Here is a 12,409-nt window from a genome sequence, read left to right as displayed (position 1 = left end):
AATTCAGCTGCTTATGCTGTAATTAGCATACTACAATGTTTACCAGGTTTGCTCAGCTCTACATGATGTTTAGATATGCTTACTGAATAGAAATCAGCACGCATTATGTTTTAGCGGGCTTTACTGAATCCAGCCTTATATTTAATTTGTCTGTCCAGGTTGTTTATTTCAGTTTCCAAAGTTGTAGTTTGAGTTGACCTCTTTTCCATGTCTTATATTTTTGTTGACCTCTTTTCCATGTTTTATGTTCTTTGTCTCTTACCTTAATCAAGTGCCTTATTCTAAAGGAAGTACATCCTCCTGACATTGTGTGCCTAGATACCGATGTTAAACATTTTTATTATTTTTTGCATTTAAACAATTTGTCTTTCAAACTTGTTTCACATTCCTTCTGCAGATGTTCGTCGTCTCCCATTGCTGCAGTCCTGACTAATGGGTACTCCGCTGCCCACCATCGGCCCGAATACCAAAGGGCTAGATCTGGCGTCGGTCATGGCGCCCGAGACTGACGTGGTGTCAGTATAAATGCGCATGACCGACACCATAACTTCAGTCTTTCTTGCCGCATGGTCCTGAGCAGAAGCAGAATTTGCAAGTGCCGTTCGGCGTTCTGGAATTGTCGGTTTTCGAGTTTCAGACCGGAGACCAAGTTGGGCTAAGTACCCCATTGGGGACATTTTTTTTTTTTTGTCTTTTTCTTGCCTCAGTATTGACGGATGTCAGAAAAAGTTAATAACTGTATTTCTTGTGGGAAACAGATTCCTCATAGGGATTACCATTCACTCTGCATTCCTTGTTTAGGGCCTGAGCACGACGTTGTTGGGTGTCGCTTTTGTGCTACTTTTAATAAGCGTACTATTAAACGTCAGTTGGACTGTGCTAGGCTGGTGTTTGGTAAACGTTGTAATTACAACATGCCGTCGGATTCTCCGACGACAGGCTCTTCTAAGAAGCGCAAAGAAAAGTCTTTGCGGTCCAAGCAGGATGAGGCGTCCACTCCGGACGTCGGTCCTGTAGACCCACTGGCTGCTTCAGTGGCTCTTTCTGACAGTGTACCAGAGTGTCAAGGGGAGCCTTTGTTACTACAGGGTGTGGCTTCTCCTGTGTTAGGCCAGGGTGAGGGTGCTCCTCTGTTGTCTGTGGCTCCCTCCCCTCATAGGGTGGTTAAGCCTCCTCCTTCTCAAGGCAAAGGCCATTCTAAGTCTAAGTCTGCCCTTGCGGGTGCTTTTCCCCAGGGTCCAGCTCCTAGGAAGCACATGTTAAAGATGGCTGAAGATTTGATTTCTTTGATTAGGGGTTCCATGCCTCCCCCTGAGAAGAGGCCCAGGGTAGAGACAGAGTTGGAGAATTTGGTTCAGTCTTCCAATGAGTCAGATTCCTCTGTGGAAGACCTTCAGGATTTCCCTCCCTATTCTGATTCGGAGGCTGAGGATGCTTCTCCCTCTGCGTCCCCTCCAGAAGATTTTTCTTTCTCTGAAACTTTGCATTCCATGAGGGAACATTTTAAATGGGAAGGCCAGGATTATTCTGATTCTCATAAAAGGCTGAGAGAATTTTTGTTTTTGCCTCAGCACAGGCCCTTGGCTATTCCTCCTGTACTGGATGTTGTTCAGGATGTCTTTTCTGAGGCTGCCCTTAACCCAGATTCTCTGCCTCCTGCCCCTGTTAAACCAGATAGATACTACAGGGTTCCGGAAGCTCACAAGTACTTGTTTAAGAGCCCTAGGGCTGATCCAGAAACTATTTCTCAAGGCCCCAAAGGTGTTAAGGCTTCTGTGGTTAAGAATCCAGTTCCTCTGGACAAGGATGCTAGGGCCCTGGATAGGTGGGGTAAAAAACTGTATACCTCTTCTACTTTGGCTATGAGGGCTTTAAATTGTCAGTTTCATATGCTCAGGTATCAGAATTTTTTGTTAAGTCAATTGAAATGTAAAGTAGATGCTTTAGCTGCAGGTATTGACTGTAAGGAGCTTCAGGATTTAGTGCATGCTTCAGACCAGGTTGGAAAGCATTCTTTGCAGTGTGGTTTTGATGCTTTACAAGCTTCTTCCAGGGTGGCTGCTACTAGTTCTGTTGTTCGCAGACATGCCTGGCTTAAAGATCAGTCCTTGTCAGAGCATGTTAAAGCTCGAATTATGGATGCTCCTTTGCAATCTGATGTTCTTTTTGGCCCTCCAGTGGAATTAGTTTTAAAAAAAATGGAGGAAAAAGCTAAGTCTATGCAGACGGTTAAGGAATTTTTACAGGTTCAGCCCCCTAAGTTCAATAGGAATTGGCCTGCTAAGGGATGGTCTTTTCCCTCTTCGGATTTTCATTCTAGGGGCAAGTCGAGGCATGGTAGAGGTAGGGCTTCCTTTCAGGGCCCTGTTACTTCTAGGTCTTTGAGTTCTTCTACCCCTTCTGCTGGGGAGGGCAGGGGTCAGTCCTTTCGGAAGCAGACCCAATGACCTGTGTCTTCAGCTGCCAGACTCTGCTTTGCTGGCAGCTCCTCTGGGTGGAAAACTGGGACTTTTCAAAAGGAATTGGCATTTGGTTACCCAAGACGAATGGGTGTTGGACATTATAACTCGAGGCTACAAATTTTATTTTCACACATTCCCGCCTTTCAAAGGTATGCCGGATGTGCCTCACCAGCAAAGACTGGAAGCACAGGCACAGATTTCTTCTCTGCTCCAGTTGGGAGCAATACAGGAAGTTCCTTCTGCGGAAAGGGGCACAGGGTTTTATTCCCGTCTTTTCTTAGTGCCAAAGAAGGGAAATACTTGGAGGCCCATTCTGGATTTATCCATTCTAAACACCTTTCTGGAAATTCCGAAATTCAAGATGTTAACACTGCAACAGCTGTTGCCTATGCTGGGCAGGGATCACTGGATGGTGACTTTGGATCTCAAGGAGGCCTATCCTCACATTCCTATCAGGCCCAGTTGCAGGAAATTCCTGAGGTTTCGGACTGGGAATTTGCATTATCAGTTCTCTGCATTGCCCTTTGGCTTATCTACTGTGCCCAGGGTATTCACAAAAGTCCTGGCTCCAGTAATAGCTTTTCTCAGACTAAAAGGAATTCAGATTTATCCTTATCTGGATGATTGTTTGATACTGGCTCAAGGCAAGCACGAACTACTTCGACATCTGCAGTATGTGATGACAGTTTTCAGATGCCTGGGGTATTCTGTGAACGAAATAAAGTCCAGTCTAGTACCCTCACGAGAGATGTGTTTTCTGGGTGTGAGACTGAATACAGCGACTCAGATGGCATTTCTTACCCCGGACAAACAAAGAAATCTTCACCAGTACTTCCTACAGCTATCAGTACTGTCCAGGCTGACTGCAAGGACAGTCCTTCAAGCCTTGGGGTTCATGGCATCTTGCATTCTAGTACTTCCCAATGCCAAACTGCATATGCGGAAGTTACAATGGTATCTCAAAAGTGTTTGGACTCAACACAGCCACGATTTGGACACTGTCATTCGGATTCTTCCTTGCATTCAGAAGGAATTTGTGTGGTGGGCTCAGGAATGTCACCTAAACAAGGGACTCTCTGTGACCCAACCAGAGGCAAGTCAGATATTAATGACAGACGCCTCGGAGTCAGCCTGGGGTGCTCATTTCAAAGGAAAATGGATTCAAGACCTCTGGCCCCCGGAGTTGCTTCACTTGCATATTAATATGAAGGAGATGCTGGCAGTTCAATTTGCCTTAAAAGCATTCAAGGATCTACTTCGACCGGGACTGGTGTTGATTCGAACAGACAACACAACTGTCATGTGGTACATCAACAAGCAGGGGGGAACTCATTCTTACCCTCTTTGCAGACAAGCAATGCTGTTATGGGAAACTGCTTTGAATCTGCACATCACTCTTCGAGCACAGTTTCTGCCAGGGGTACAGAATTCATTAGCGGATGTTCTGAGCAGGCAAATGGTGGATCCTCATGAATGGAAGTTGGATCCTCAGGTGTTTCGTCAGTTGACCATGGCTTGGGGAACTCCAGACATAGATCTGTTCGCTTCTCCTCTGAATTTCCAACTACCTCTGTTTTGCACAAGGCTGTTTCATCCGAAAGCCTGGAAAATAGATGCACTATCCTTCAGTTGGAGCAACCTTCACGTGTATGCCTTTCCTCCTCTGCCTCTTCTTCCAAAAGTCCTGTTGAAAGTCAGGAGGGACAAACCGTGCATGATCCTTATAGCACCAGATTGGCCTCGTCAGCATTGGTACCCTCTGTTGAGGAGCTTAATTCAGGGGGCCCCTTGGCCATTACCACGGATTCCTCACTTATTGTCTCAAGAAAACAATCATTTTCTCAATGTCAGGGTGCAATCCCTACACCTGACAGCCTGGCGCATTCAGTTTTAGAGAATGAGGGCCTTCAGCTCCCTCAACAAGTTTTGGATGTTCTTTTGGAAGCCAGGCGTCCTAGTACTCGAAAAGTTTATGCTGATAAATGGAAGAGATTTTTTCTTTGGAGTTCAGCTAAAGGCTTTGATGTCACATTGCCTGATTTGAGTTATGCGTTGCAATATTTGACTATGTTATTGGACAAGGGTTTGTCTTTCTCTTCTGTGAAAGTGCATGCTGCAGCTATTTCTGCTCACTATGATGGTGACCCTCCTTTATTTTCACATCCATTGCTTAAACAGTTTCTTAGAGGGGCAAAGAATATAAGACCCCCACGGAGGGCTCCTACTCCTACTTGGGATCTTAATTTTGTTTTGGAAAAGCTGACTCTGCCTCCTTTTGAACCTGCAGCTACGACTGACTTGAAGTTGTTGTCTTGGAAGACTGCTTTTTTATTGGCTGTTACTTCTGCTAGAAGGGTATCTGAATTACAGGCTCTCATGGCAGTGGAACCTTTTCTGATTTTTCACCGGGACAGAGTTTCCTTGCGTACTAATCCTACTTTTCTGCCTAAAGTGATTTCTAATGTGGCACTGAACCAATCTATACATTTGCCTACTTTTTATGCTAACCCCCAAACTGAAGGGGAAAAAGTTTTGCATTCTTTGGATGTACATAGGCAGTTACGATATTATTTGTTCAGAACCAAAGAGTTCAGAAGTTCTCAACAGTTATTTGTTTCGTTTGCTGTGTCTTCACGTGGAAAAGCTGTCTCGAAACAAACTATTTCCAAGTGGATTGGCCATTGTATTGCTTTTTGTTATTCTCATCATGGAAAAGAGGTTCCAGTTGGGATCAGGCCTCATTCTACTAGGGCTACGGCCACATCTACTGCTTTTTTAAGAGGGGTAGCTACTAAAGACATTCTAGAGGCAGCTACCTGGAGTTCTGTACATACCTTTACAAAGCATTATCATTTGCCTCTTTATTCTAGGTCTAGGGCTGGGTTTGCCACTGCAGTCTTACAGGGCATGTCTGCAGCTCCTCAGGCTATTTAGTTGACCAACCTCCCTTTTTTTCCGTTGCTCTGGGATTCTACCCATTAGTCAGGACTGCAGCAATGGGAGACGACGAACATAGTACAGTTTTGTACCTACCATAAATGTAGATGTTCGAGGATCTCCATTGCTGCAGTCCAATTTTCCCTCCCTCCTTCCCCCTTTTTCTTTTTAGATTGGGGTTTTTGGGTGGTGTTTTTTTTTGCATTCTGACGTCTGAGGCAAGAAAGACTGAAGTTATGGTGTCGGTCATGCGCATTTATACTGACACCACGTCAGTCTCGGGTGCCATGACCGACGCCAGATCTAGCCCTTTGGTATTCGGGCCGATGGTGGGCAGCAGAGTACCCATTAGTCAGGACTGCAGCAATGGAGATCCTCGAACATCTACATTTATGGTAGGTACAAAACTGTACTTTTTTCCACTGAATGCATCACTTCAATTAGTTTTACATAGTGACTGTTTTGCTTCTATATAATCTGTTATGTGTCTTCTGTGCATTAGTTTAGATTTCAAGTTTGGTAGAATTATCTAGCAACAAATTAACTTTCATAACCCCATGATCACTGCACATCAAAGTGGTAAAACTTTACATGAAGTAACAGTAATTTCTTCAGAAACACAAAGAATGTCTAGGTGTGTTCTATTCCCTGGTAGGCTTTTTTTAAAATCTGAAGCAATTGTTATTCCTGAGCGTACATTGCAAATAATTTCCTTACTAATGTTGTTGAATCAATATTCAAGTCTGTTTCTGGTAAGTTTATGTCCCCAGCCATGATTATTCTTCCCTCCTGCATTTCATGCAAGAAATGAATGAATTCCTCTGGGTCATCAGCACTTGACTTTGCTGGTCTATACACTGCAACAATTTTTCTATGTTCCAGGGTTGTCTTTATTGTCACAGTTACACAGTCTATAGTATTGGTGTTTTTACTGAGTATGTAATAATAACAGGTCTCCTAATTATCTTTAATCTAATGGCTAAATAGGAAGGCAACAATACAGCTGCAATATCACCTGCATGCTTATATTTACACTCTTATTACCTTTTAATTTTAACTCTAACTGGCTACAGTACAACATGATATAAGAGAACATGCCATTGTTATCATTACTAGAGGCATTGCAACAGTCAATAAATGGCAACCTATCTTCTTCTTTCACAGATTACTATTTCTCACAGTCTGCTGGGTCCCCTTAATGTCTTTATTTTAAATCACAAATTATAGTAGTAGCAGGAGATGCTATACAAACCTTAATTTTTATGGTGGCAGCAAAGTTTTCCCTGGACTGTTTTAAAGCACAGACTAGCAACTTTATTTTCTTCCTATTATGCTGAATGACACACAGTAGCCATGACTCACATGCATGCATGCTTAGTGGGACTGCTGCATGTTGTATGAACCACAACAGAAAATAAGTGGGAATTATTTGTGGGCAGCAGCCAGCAACTGCTAAAATAATAAACACATTTTATGCAAAAATGTTTGGTTGAAAATGTGGATAGACTAGAGCCCTACAGCCCAAATGGACCAGCCGTGCCTTATAAAAAAAAAAAAAGAGTATAGTTTTGGACTTGTCAAGTCTTGTTAAAGGAACAGTGACATGTCTTACATAGGTGGGAGGGGTATTATGATTCAGTATGACTTGCTGAGTGATGTGGTTTGTTGTGTTTAGTTTTGGAATGTGAATTATTTGACTACATGATGCTGTTTAAGGAAAGGTTTTAGAGAAACTTTGCTGATGGTGATATAATAGAAGGCATATATAAATACAAAGTACTTATGAGGTGTAAGTGTGGTGTAGTTAGTGTCTGTCAGTTCTGGAGTGCTAAGGAGACAGCGAGTGTCTAACAATGTGAATGACAAGGAGACAGAAAAGTGAAGAATGTGTTGTTATGTGAAGAAAATTGCTCCCAAAAGGCCTACAAGAAAATTGTAAACCTTCCTGTCTGATGAAAATATCAGAATTAGATCTTATAATGTTCATTTCAGTTTTGTAATGTATGTTAGTATAAGACATTGGGTTACTGCTGTGTTAGAATACAAGACACTCAGAGGTTCACTACAGATCACATTTTCAGCATGTGACAGCTGAAAGGTGGTCTCCTGAGCATGAAATCATAGAGTTGGAAGCTAGGAGAGACAAGGATAATGGAGAAATTACTCAGGCAGAGCAAGATCCAACTGTGGCAGCCTAAGTGTTGACAGCGTGGGAGAAAGAATTAAAGAAAAGAAAGGACGAAAAGAAAAGAAAATGAATATATAAATGACACTACAGACAGACTTTGAGGTTTTGACAATAGAAGTAAATTTCTGTCAACTAAAATTATATTCCTTGTTCAGATTATTTCTCTGTTTCCTATAAATTCTGCTCTGTTAGTCTCATACTAGATGGTGCACTATTTATGCAGGGAGAATACAGCTCATGCAAGACACGGGGATTTTTTTTTCTCTCCTGAAAGGAGATCCTGGACTGGAAAATGAGTAATATGCGTGAAAATTGTGTGTGTATCTATGTTATTGCCCGAGAAAGGGCAATAAAGTAGTAGGTGTTGTTATCTCATCATGGGCAAAGACTTGATGCCATAGAAATATTTCCCAGTAAAACTATACTAAAGAAAAAAAAAATGTAAGCATTCATTGGCTAACGCCGGTGAGGGTTGAAAGGCACTGTAGGAAAGTAAGTCACATGAATAACAGAGCATAAAGTATGATGAAAAATCTATAGTTTGTGGATGATCAAGAGTAAAAGTTATATAAACTGAGTTAAGGTATGTCCCTTTCAAACAGCAAGCAGCTGACATTTGGACTATGTGTAATAGCTATAAATCTCTACACCCTGATGTGCACAGTAGAGTAAAAACTGGTGAATGTGACATCTAAGAACAAGAGCTCTGCTACAGCTAGCTGTTGCAATGGTCCCTCTCTTTGGAGTAATATGTTATAATAGACAGCAAAGGCTATTCCTTGGAGAGAAAGCTATATGAGTTTGTATTAAGATTTTGTAAATCTTGCCAAAGCCAAGAGACTACAGACCTGCCCAGTAAACAAAATTATGAAAAAATACTTAGAAATGTTTACTTCAAACAAAGCAGGATATTGCGATGCCATTTTCACTATTAATACTGTCGTTCTAAACAATTATTGCTTGAAGAGGTTACAACAATAACGTAGGAAGAATTTAGTAGTAAAAAATAACCACTGCACCACTCATGAGATGAGCTGTCAACGGATGTGTCCACACTTTTGAAATGTGACAAAAAAGAGAAATTCAACAAACTAGATAAATGAGTTGTATCTTATACCAGTGTAAGTGACTGAGTAAAGAAGGGTGAGTACAAAATAAGGGATACATGTAGGAGTGAGGATGATGAAGCACATTCCTTTGCTGATGATGAAGGCTTATAGTTCTACATACTGCTCAGTTTTTAGTTCTCTTAATCGTAAGACGGAATCACTGCCTCTTCTCTGAAAAGTAAGATCTGATCAGTCTTGGATCAAAAAGGAGGTTTGAACCAGATCCACTAATAAGGAAACATAAATGCTAGAATTTTTTTTACAAGCCCTTCTAAATTTCCTGTCTAGAGTAAGCAAGGATTAACCAGAATTCCTGAGCCTGTTGTGACTGGGAGACTGTCTATTAAACATATTAGACAAGTACTTACAGGTAGTAAACAATATTTTGCTGTTGTCAGTAGTAAGTGATTCTGAGCATAGTGTTTGTGTGTGACACAAAAAGCAATTACCAATAAAATCAAACCTACCATCTGGTTGATGACACTTTTTAATTCCTCTAACTATTCCTTAGCAGGACATCAGAGAATAAGAGGCAATTTGAAAGAATATCCAGCTGGGATTAGTTAGAGGTCATTCATAGTCATTCTAAGGAAATGCATGACCCTGTGCATTTACACCATATTTGTTGGATTTGGATGCAACAAAATTAGCATTATAACTGAAAAAGATTTCTGTCTCAAGAACTATGGTAAGACATTTTACTTCTGAGTTTGCCTAAATGGCAGTGTGTGTGTGTGTGTGTGTGTGTGTGTGTGTGTGTGTGTGTGCGTGTGTGTGTGTGTGTGTGTGTGTGTGTGTGTGTGTGTGTGTGTGTGTGTGTGTGTGTGTGTGTGTGTGTGTGTGTGTGTGTGTGTGTGTGTGTCTGTGTGTGCGCGTGTATATCTGTCTATATCTATATCTATCTCTATCTCTTTATATATATATGAATATATGCAGATCATATCATTTTCAGTCATATTTTTTGAACAGACACATTTTGCAGCAGATAAGTAACTTGTAATTGCTATCATGAACTTAACAATTATTCTAAAATGTTTTCTGTGTTGTAACTACTATTTTATTTAGTATTACAAACCTCCCACTGTGTGCAAAGCTTCACAGGAAAAATGTTTTCTTTGGCCTCTGCTTTTAAGTATTCAAAACACTATTGCCTATGATAAAGAGTTTATTTATAACTTGCTTAGCTTATGTCTTTTTCCGCAAAAACAGCAGGATTTCAAAGTTTGGGGGATATAATTTCAAGGACCATTTTAAAGCACTGTCAACGTTTTGATGACCCCCTGCGGAGCTTAGCCATCAAGACTCACTATTTTACTTTAACAAGTCTTTGAATAAAGATAGTTAAAAAGCTGACAGCACCAATTCCAGTGGTCTAGAAATCTGAAGTGGCACTTAATCTAAGAAATAACACTAGCAAATCAGGTCATAATTGTCTTTTTGACTTCCTTTTCCATCTTCCCCCACTCTAGATACTATGAGACAAAGTTTAGGAAAAACAAGCCCTCTGAACTTTGTGAAAAAGCTAATTATGTATAGCTCCCTGTTCCATTAAATAGATACAGTTGAAATCCAAAAGTGTTTATTTTTTTAGTGAAACAGACCCTGAAAATTGAAGTCTCTCTTCAGAGAAAAAAGTATGCATTATGTGCACTCCTACAGACATTTTACAAATAATTATAGGCTGATAGATATATAGAGATTGATATTTATTTATTTGTATCTGCTAATCAGAGAGAGCATTATTTCATGTGGACCTTTTCGGGCTCAACCCAGAAACACTGTCTGGTTACATGACTTGCTTAGAGTCAAGCAGTAGGTGCATGGAATTCCAGGAAATCAAAGCCTGGCAAAGTTCTAGCATTTTTTAAATGATGCTGTACAAAACATCATCAGCTGTCTTAACAATGGCTTATTATTGCCTGCAACATATCGCAGAGGCAATCTCATTGGGTATGCATACAGATGATGTCCTCTCATTGAAAGTGTGCGTATGAACACTGGACAGCACTTGTGACAGGTTTTGTCTGTCTCTTACATAGTAAGTGCTACTGATGACATAGGAGTTTCTGGACCTACAATAGAGATGTGATGATGTCTAGAAACATGTCACTAAGTATGTGCAGGATAGGTATTTTTGCAAGTACATACCTGTCTGAGTGTGTTTGTGTGTGTGTGTGTGTGTGTGTGTGTGTGTGTGTGTGTGTGTGTGTGTGTGTGTGTGTGTGTGTGTGTGTGTGTGTGTGCCTGTGTCTGTATGTGTGGGCACTCGCACATGTGTGCTTCAGATGCGTGTGTGCTATTGGAAGACTGGTACAGATTGCGTGAAATGCCATAAGGGTATATTATTTGCAGCTCTGTGTTCTGAGTGGCAACTAGCCTAAGTTAAGTGTGATTTTAGAGTTTGTTATATAAGTTTTGGTGGTGGGTGGCTTGGAGTGTGAGGAGCTTTTCATGGTATATGTTAGTGCATTGTATGTCATTTGGATATGTTTGCTCATCTGAATTTTAGATGTTACACGGGTTACTCAGTATCTGTGTGTGTGTGTGTGTGTGTGTGTGTGTGTGTGTGTGTGTGTGTGTGTGTGTGTGTGTGTGTGTGTGCCGTGTGTGTGCATGTGTGCGTGTTTGCTTGTATGTGTGTGTGTGTGTGTGTGTGTGTGTGTGTGTGTGTGTGTGTGTGTGTGTGTGTGTGTGTGTGCGCTCTTGTGTATGTGCTTGTAGAATGATGAATCATCCTCTCAAAAAGAACACTTGTTGAGCACTTTGCTATCTTGAGCTAAGTTGCCTACTTTGTCCCTGACTAGTCTGCTGTCAGGATTTAGGACCACTCCCTTTTAAAGTGTATAGAAGGATGCTTTCCAAAAAAAAAAGTGAAACAGTCTCATGTTTTTTAGTGAAAGATTGTGGATGCTAGGAGTGCAGATGATTTAAAATTACTTTTAGACAAAAAGAAGCGAAGAGAATGTATTATGGGAATGAGAAGTGACCCGTAAATATCCAACATTACCTTCTTACATTACTTTGCAAGCAGATTATAGGGTATGGGTCAGAGGGGTAGAACTGCATTAGGCTTCAGCATGTTTCCAGGGCAGAGGGAAGGTAAGTAGTGTGATACCCTTGTAGAACAGCTCATACTAGATGAAGCTGGCCATAGCAGCTTGAGAATCCAGTGATGCATATAGTGAAAAGTTGCAATCTAGTGTATCTGCATGTGGTGCGAGGTGTGTGAGTATGGCATAAAACATAATTTCTAATCTCCTCAGTTTGAGAATAGTCAATGTTTCCTCAGCAGGTTCTTACCACTTGAAAGGAAGCAAAAGAAAAGTAAAGGACAAAGGACATCCAGGGAAGGTTAAAAATAGCTTAGAATTTTGAATATTTTTGCTGTATGTATGCATATTTAACTGGCTGAAACATGTGAGAAGCACTTTACTATTTGCTGTGCCAGAAAGAGAAGAAATTTACTTGTCATTCTAACCATAGAAGAAGGGGTCAAGGATGTATAGGAGAAGGAGCCATTAGTTAGTAGTCATTAAAGTGAGGGGAGTGAATAAGAAGATAAAGTCAAAATGATGGGATGGGATTTTATGGGAGGGGACTGTGCTGAACAAGGTAGGGTGATCAAAGGTGAGTCAGAGTCTGGAAACAGCTGAGTGGTTAAAGAAGCAGTGGAAATGGATAAGGTATGCAGTACTCAGCCCTGCAAACAAGGT

Source organism: Protopterus annectens, chromosome 3.part0, assembly GCF_019279795.1.
Source record: "Protopterus annectens isolate FY-2018-M chromosome 3.part0, PAN1.0, whole genome shotgun sequence".
In the NCBI taxonomy this organism is placed as follows: domain Eukaryota; kingdom Metazoa; phylum Chordata; order Ceratodontiformes; family Protopteridae; genus Protopterus; species Protopterus annectens.
This window is presented reverse-complemented; position numbering follows the sequence as displayed.